The 6,835-nt window shown below is 47.4% G+C and overlaps 1 long non-coding RNA gene across 1 annotated transcript; it reads left to right on the top strand.

Moving 5' to 3' along the window:
* The first annotated feature begins 345 nt into the window (after positions 1 to 345).
* LOC136330309 (uncharacterized) lies at positions 346 to 4,759 on the top strand. Its single transcript, XR_010730272.1, has 4 exons — positions 346 to 479; positions 3,301 to 3,431; positions 3,541 to 3,694; positions 4,529 to 4,759. It is a non-coding gene; the product is annotated as an uncharacterized lncRNA (long non-coding RNA).
* The last annotated feature ends 2,076 nt before the right edge of the window (positions 4,760 to 6,835 follow it).

The raw sequence follows: 6,835 nt of genomic DNA, 5'->3' as shown, positions 1-6,835 counted from the left end.
CAATTCAAAGATGTGTGTGTGTGTGACCTTGGCTCTATTAGGAAAAAAAAACACAACAACACACAATTCCTGCAGCTCTGACCTGCTGCTGAGGCAGTGGAGGGCAATATCAAGCCAGCCTGAGCGTTGTGTCTGCCTCTCTCTTATTCCCATGGAAGCGAGCCTGTGGGGAAAGCCTGCATACTCACCTGGAGCATGCCTTGGCTTGCCACCTGGCCCACAGGGTTCTTTCTTGTCTGTCATTGCCAAAGGCATTGGGTGAAGGATTTGGTCTGAGGCCAAAGCAAATAGCAGCTGAGAGACGCACAACAGTTGGCGTCTGGCTCAGATGGCTCTGGCGCCTTCCTTGACAAACCTTTTCCACCAAAGAAGGCTGCCGGGCTCGATGGAAATGACCACTAACATGGGTGCAGTGCCTCGGAGGTTAACAGGCACTTACATACGCGATAGCTCATCCCACAGTCCTGACTGTGCTGCTGGTAAGTTTATGCTTTCCATTTTACAGATAAAGAAGCTTCCAGCTCCGTTTCTTATAACTGAGTGGCACTGTCATTAACTCTCTGTGAACATCAGCTTTCTTAGTCATTAAATGGGACTGACATTTCTGACAAAGTTGTTTTGAGAATTAAATAGGTTTAGATGTGTATAATATGTGTTTGCACACAGTTGGATTCCCACAAATGTTCGTTGTATATTTCTGCTTAAATGATTTAGCCCAGTTGACTCAGCCAAAGAAAGCCAGATTTGGAGCTGCCATCTGTGCTGGCCACCGAGGAGCTGGCCATTCCTAAAGGGAGAGAGGGAATTTATAACTATGCAGCTTCGGTGACTGTGATAGATTATAGGGCTGGTCCCAGCAATTTCTTCCATCTCTAGGTGCATGTTTCTTTGCCGTGTGAAACTGTCATGCTTCCAATAAAAGGAGGAGTCTCTTCTCCCTCCTTCTTGAATCTGGGCTGGCACTGTGACTTGCTTTGATCAATAGAATGTGGTAGCAGTGACTTGGGCTGGTCTCGTTGAGGATGAAGAATCACATGGAGAGAGAGTTCTAATCATCCCAGTAGTTGCGGCCATCATCACTGAGGGACGTGGGATGGGAGCCAGCTGGGCCAGTCAGCCACCCAGCTGGCATTTCCCCCACTCTCTCACCTGCCAACTGACCCCAGCAAAATTGACCCCAAGTGAGACCAACAGAGGACTGGCCTCGTTGAGCCTGATCCTAATTACAAGATTATGAACAAATACATGATCTTGTTTTAGGCCACTAAATTTTGGGGTAGGTTGTTGTGCAGAAATAGATAATGATACATGACCAAAATAAGATGCTAGGACATCAGTCAGGTTGCCTAGATACTGAAATCAGGTCCGAACGTAACTCACGACATCATTTTTCTCTTATAATATATGTTTGATTCTTCATCATCTAATGGTCATTTTTACTAACTATAGAACTTGAAACTGTTGAATTTTCAAAGACCCACTCCTCTGATGCTAATAATTCTTTTGATAAATAGGTATGGTCTGATCTTCCATCCAGGAGCTTCAAGCTCAGAGTCTCATTGATTCCACCTCATGTTTATGAACCAGATCACATATATCTGATAGAGGGTTTGGGGAATATTCCCAACATAATGTAGGAGTCTGCAGTCAAGCTTGGACCCAAATCTCTCATTCTTTGACGCCTGCCAATCCTTTAGTATGCAGGGAGAGCATGCTCACCTCATCATCATCTGATCAGCATCTTGGAGACCTCTAAATTGTTCTGGAGTAAACAATGCTTGAAAAAGGCGGTACAGGCCTGACCTGTGGTGGCACAGTGGATGAAGTGTTGACCTGGAATGCTGAGGTTGCCAGTTCGAAACCCTGTGCTTGCCCAGTCAAGGCACGTATGAGAAGCAACTGCAACTATGACTTGAAGCTTCCCACTCCTCCTCCCACAACCTGCCTTTCTCTCTCTCTCTCTCTCTCTCTCTCTCTCTCTTTCTCTCTCTCTCTTCCTTCTCTCTCTCTCCCTCTCTCTCTCTCCTCTCTCTAAGAAAAGAAAAGGTGAAACAGAAGTGGGAAGGATGAAAACAAGATATTTCAGAGTAGCCTGAACTGATTACTCCGGCCCTAACTCTGTCTGGGTCAACTTGAACATTTCAGGAGAACTTTGCGCTGAAGGGGCTGAAACGATCCCTGAAGAACTTCACAACCAAAGTGAAAGACCTGAAGTAGACTGTCTTTCTCTGAGCAGGAAAAGCCAGGGTGTACTTTTCAGGTCACCTGCTATTTCCTATCCCTGATTTGCCTACAGACAGGATAGAAAACTAGAGTGACTTCATGCAGCAGAGAACAGGCCAGTGACCTATGCTCAATGGGAGAATGCTAGTGAAATACTCATGAGCTCATCTGCTCATTTTTTGAGTAAAGTGAGGTTGATAGTGTGGGTGACAAGTCACCTGTGAAGCATATGTTGCAATCTGGGGATCAGGTTGCTGTATAGATTCTGAGGTTCCTCTCTCTCCTTCTTAGGGTCAATCCTGGTGACACTGTCTGTAATGTACTAGGCCTGTTCTAATTGTCTCTCTCACTCTCTCCTACCGTTCTCTTTGCCAGCGGCAGAGATAAGGCAAAGGAATCAGCAACGACAGACGTGGCCGTTTGGTTTCTGAGCTCTGCTTCCTGTGTATAGCCCCATTGCCCACGATCACAGGCAGGAGAAAGGGCACAGGCTGGGGACCACCACTGCGCAGTCCTGGGCGTTTGGAGCTGTGGTTCTGCAGCCCACTTCTTGAGCCCACAGGCAGTCGGCAGTGTCTATGAAGGTTCCGAGGGGACTCGGGGCAGCCTGCTGAAAGGACACCGGGAAAAAGAATTCTGACTCCAACACTGACCTGTTGCATGAATTTAGGCAGGTTAATTAAATGAACATTTTTGAGGCATGTCACAATTTACATTACTTTTCCAAAAGCACTTTCGAATAAACCCTCCCAAACCCGCTGTGACATATGCGATATATAATGTGATTATTAAGAGATGAAAATGCTGAGGCTGAGGGATGCCGAGTGATTTGTCCAAAGGCACACAGCCAAGGAGAACCAGAATCCACTGCCTCCTACCCTTTGCTTTCCCACCGTCCTTTGCCGCCACTTGTAAATTAACTTCTCTGAGCCTGGGTTCCATCATCATTGAAATAATGACAATTTAACTGGGTACTTTCTCTGTGTGTGGTAAACATGGTACCTGTGTTAGCTCATTTAATCGTGTAATCCTCAAAATAACCTGTAGGCAGGAACTCTTTTTGTCCCTGTTTTACAGAGGAGAGTTCTGGGGCTTAGAGAGATCAGGAACCAGCCCAGCCAAAGCCCACACTCTTTGTCTCCTTGCTGTGTAAGTTCCCATCGGTGACTGGAATGAATCTCCAACCCACTTACCTCACCAGGTAATAGGTAAGGTAATTTTGGAAGATAAAATTAGATGGTAGATGTGAAAACACTTTTGACAGTTTAATATATGTGGCAGAAATACCAGGGGAAATAAAAATCTCTACTCCTACAGATCTTACACTATAACAAAGCCCCAACTAACTCCCAACAACTAACACAACCACAAATCTTCACTGACAAAGTAGCAGGCACCGCCAAATAAAGAAGTTACTAAGGGAGGGTGCTGGAGTCTGGAAGTACCAGTCCTGGAGGACTTCCTGAAAGAGGTAAGTTTTGCTTAAGTTCCTGGCAATAAGGCCAGCACAGAGTATATGAGAGGAGAGGCATTCAAACAGAAACACTGCCCTGACAAGGGAGGTGAGCAGGGATGGAGATTCTGAGAGGAGCGAGTGTAAGTGGGCAATGCTCTGGAGGCCATCACCATGAGTATGTGTACGTGTGTGTGCATGCGTGTGTGTATGTGTGTGTGACAGGCAAGATCATTTGCCTCCACCCTCTGCAATAGCTTCCATATGATCTTAAACACAGACCGAAATTCATCTTCTGCTGAGGACTTCTTGCTGCCACAATCTTCTATCTCCCACAGAATCAAAATACACTCTGTGATCTTGGCACAGGCTCTTGCTCTCACTGTGGGCCTTTTCCATGGACTTTTATGTCTCTGTTTATTTTGTGTGTTTCGTAAGTGTCTCATGCCTTTAAAGGAAATGCACCAGCCACAGCCTGGCCTGTCATTATAGCCCTTTGCTGGCCGCCAGCTGCACTCACCCCATCCCCGGGATGGGTGAGCCTGGGCTTTTAATTTGCTGTGACAGGAGATAATTGTTGCTCGAGTTTCCACCTCTGAAAATAAATCAGGGTGGTGCTTCCCGGCTGGGGATCCACAGAAGCAAACTCGCCCTGGGGCCCGTGCCAGGGCGGGCTTAGCCAGGCTGCTGTGGCTGGGTCCTCATGCCTCTCACCTCCTTTCCCTCTCTGGATTTCAAAACACACGATTCGTGTTTTCTTTAAGAGCTCAAGATGGAAAAGTTAAGAAAGTTCAGGGAGACTTTCTGATAATGTCTGCAATAATTCTAAAGGTGGATTCTTTGACATTTCAGACTCTGGAGACACTGAACTCACCTCTCTGGCCCACTCCCCAGTTACAACTGCCTTCAAGTGCAAACACATCATAGCGTGCCCACCAGGGCTATCCTCTTTTATTCTCTTAAAATATGACATATGCCTAGAAACATCTGGGCAAGGTCTCATCAATCAAAGCACTTCAAATGGCAAGTCATGGGGTTTTGGATAATAGCAAGACCCTTCTCATCTCTAAAATGAGGTAGCTGGAGATGCTTCTAGCACAGGAATCCATTTACCTTGGACTGGATTCGTGGGCTCATCTCACCACAGCTGATCCGAGTGCAAGGTGGAATGAAGCCTGAGTGGGTCATACAAGTTCAAATTATATAAAGACATCTGGGAACTGTACACGTCAGCTCTGGCTTGGAACTAAGATAACACAGATGAAGAACTCAAAGGCAGGGGAGCTAAGAGTGGCAGAGGAGAATGAACCATGAGGACACTGCCCCATACACTCTGGGGCCCTGTAGATGGTCCCTTTCATGTTCCAGGCCTCTCTGTTCAGCCGGCACAGCAATGTTCCCCTTATACAACTGGGGTTTATGGGAAAAGACAGCTGGGTAAAGCTTAGCCCGATGCTCACTGACTTTGTAGAGCTTGTATATGCAGGGAAATCACAATCAGTCTGAATAGACTAATCAAGACCTATGAACTGCTGTCTGCACTAATAGGCACCTTCCCAGAGATCAAATCCATGTGGCTGTGGAGACAGGCTTTCAGCTGGTTGGCCTGCGTCCTTTTCTGATCAGAGTAATTTATCACTTGAGTGTCAGATTCAGTGCAGGGTCTTTTCACTTCAGCTATTTGGTAGCAGACTGTTGAGTATTAGATGATTTAACTGCTTGAGCCCATGCTTAATCTGCCTTATAAACAACATGCTTAATCTGCCTTATAATCTACCTGTGGTTAAAAAAAAAAATAAAGAAAAACAAACCTTCATAGGAAGATCTACAAAATGGAAAGAGACAATGCTCATTTAGTTTCATCTTCCTTTGACCCAGGGATAGAGGAGCATGTTGTGACAAGGAAGCGCTGTGCTGGTTTGGATGAAATGGAGCTGAGTGAGGGTGCAGGGGTGTGTGTGTGTGTGTGTGTGTGTGTGTGTGTGTGTGATGGTGAGGAACAGCAGGCATCCGTTGGTACCATTTTTCAGAGAAGGCTCCTGTCTCTGGGCATACCTGAAGTATAGGAAGGGTACCAGCAGACCCCCACAGACAGAAACCTCTAGGGCAAGGCCCAAATGTCAGGGCTTCTGTGATCTCTCTGCTAACCCCAGAGTGAACTGTGATGGTCTAAGCATTTGGATCTGTTTCTATGAGGCCCCTGCCAGAAAGAATGTCTGTTCTGTGTCTGTATGGACCCTTCACATCCAGGTGGGCTGGGCGCTGGGCTGGGGCTGGGATGTGGGACAGCAGCTTCATGGAGGAAGGCTTGCAGACAAGCTTTCCTGGTGGCTGTGACCACAGACCCCTGGGGGCCCCACGGTGTTCACCTTCTCTACAGACCCACTGCTTTCCCATGGGTTTCCCAGATACCACTCCAACTCTTACACTGAGGTCAGCCTCCATTTATTCACCTTCGCCCTGTCATCTGATGTCCAGCGCCTGGCTGGCCTGCATAGCCTTATTCTGATAGGACATCCCACATAGTGCATATTTCACATCTGGACCAACAGGCTACCAGATGGGCTCCGAAGGGACTGCTGGTGTCTTGCAGATGCTCAATAAATACTTGGTGGATGAAGGAATGACTGAATAAATGAAAAAAAAATCCAGTTCTGTTTTCCCAGAGCAACAGAGCTTACTTCCTCCCTACCCAGACTGGGAGGGTGACAGGAGCAGTTTGAGGCACCTACCACCCACTCCAGCCTGAAGACCCCGAAAGAAGAGACCAGAATCAAGGGAGCAAGAAGAAGCCCCCTTCCCTGGACTCTGTCTCCAGGACTGCTGCCGTGAGGTGGTGGAGCACAGCTCTCTGGTGAGGACCAGGGAGGAAGAAGCATCCCCTCCGAAGCCCTGGCCGAGTGGAGGCCGCCTCAGTACTTCTCCATTCGGAGCCTGCAACTGTCATTTAGGTTCGGGAGAAAGGGCGTTTCCTTGCACCCAGACCTCATCCGCTAGAATTAACTTGACACACTCACAACATCACAAAATAAGGTTGTAGTGCCCCCAGCCTTCTGATAAAAGGCCTGGTCAGCCCACCTTAAAGAGAACATCACAGAAGCTGGGGCTGGAGTGATGTGTTAGACCAAGCATCTTCTGAACCCCCCGGAGTCTGGTAGG

The sequence above is a fragment of the Saccopteryx bilineata genome, chromosome 3, assembly GCF_036850765.1.
Source record: "Saccopteryx bilineata isolate mSacBil1 chromosome 3, mSacBil1_pri_phased_curated, whole genome shotgun sequence".
NCBI lineage: Eukaryota > Metazoa > Chordata > Mammalia > Chiroptera > Emballonuridae > Saccopteryx > Saccopteryx bilineata.
The sequence above is the reverse complement of the archived record's forward strand: the minus strand, read 5'-3'. Positions and strand labels throughout refer to the sequence as shown.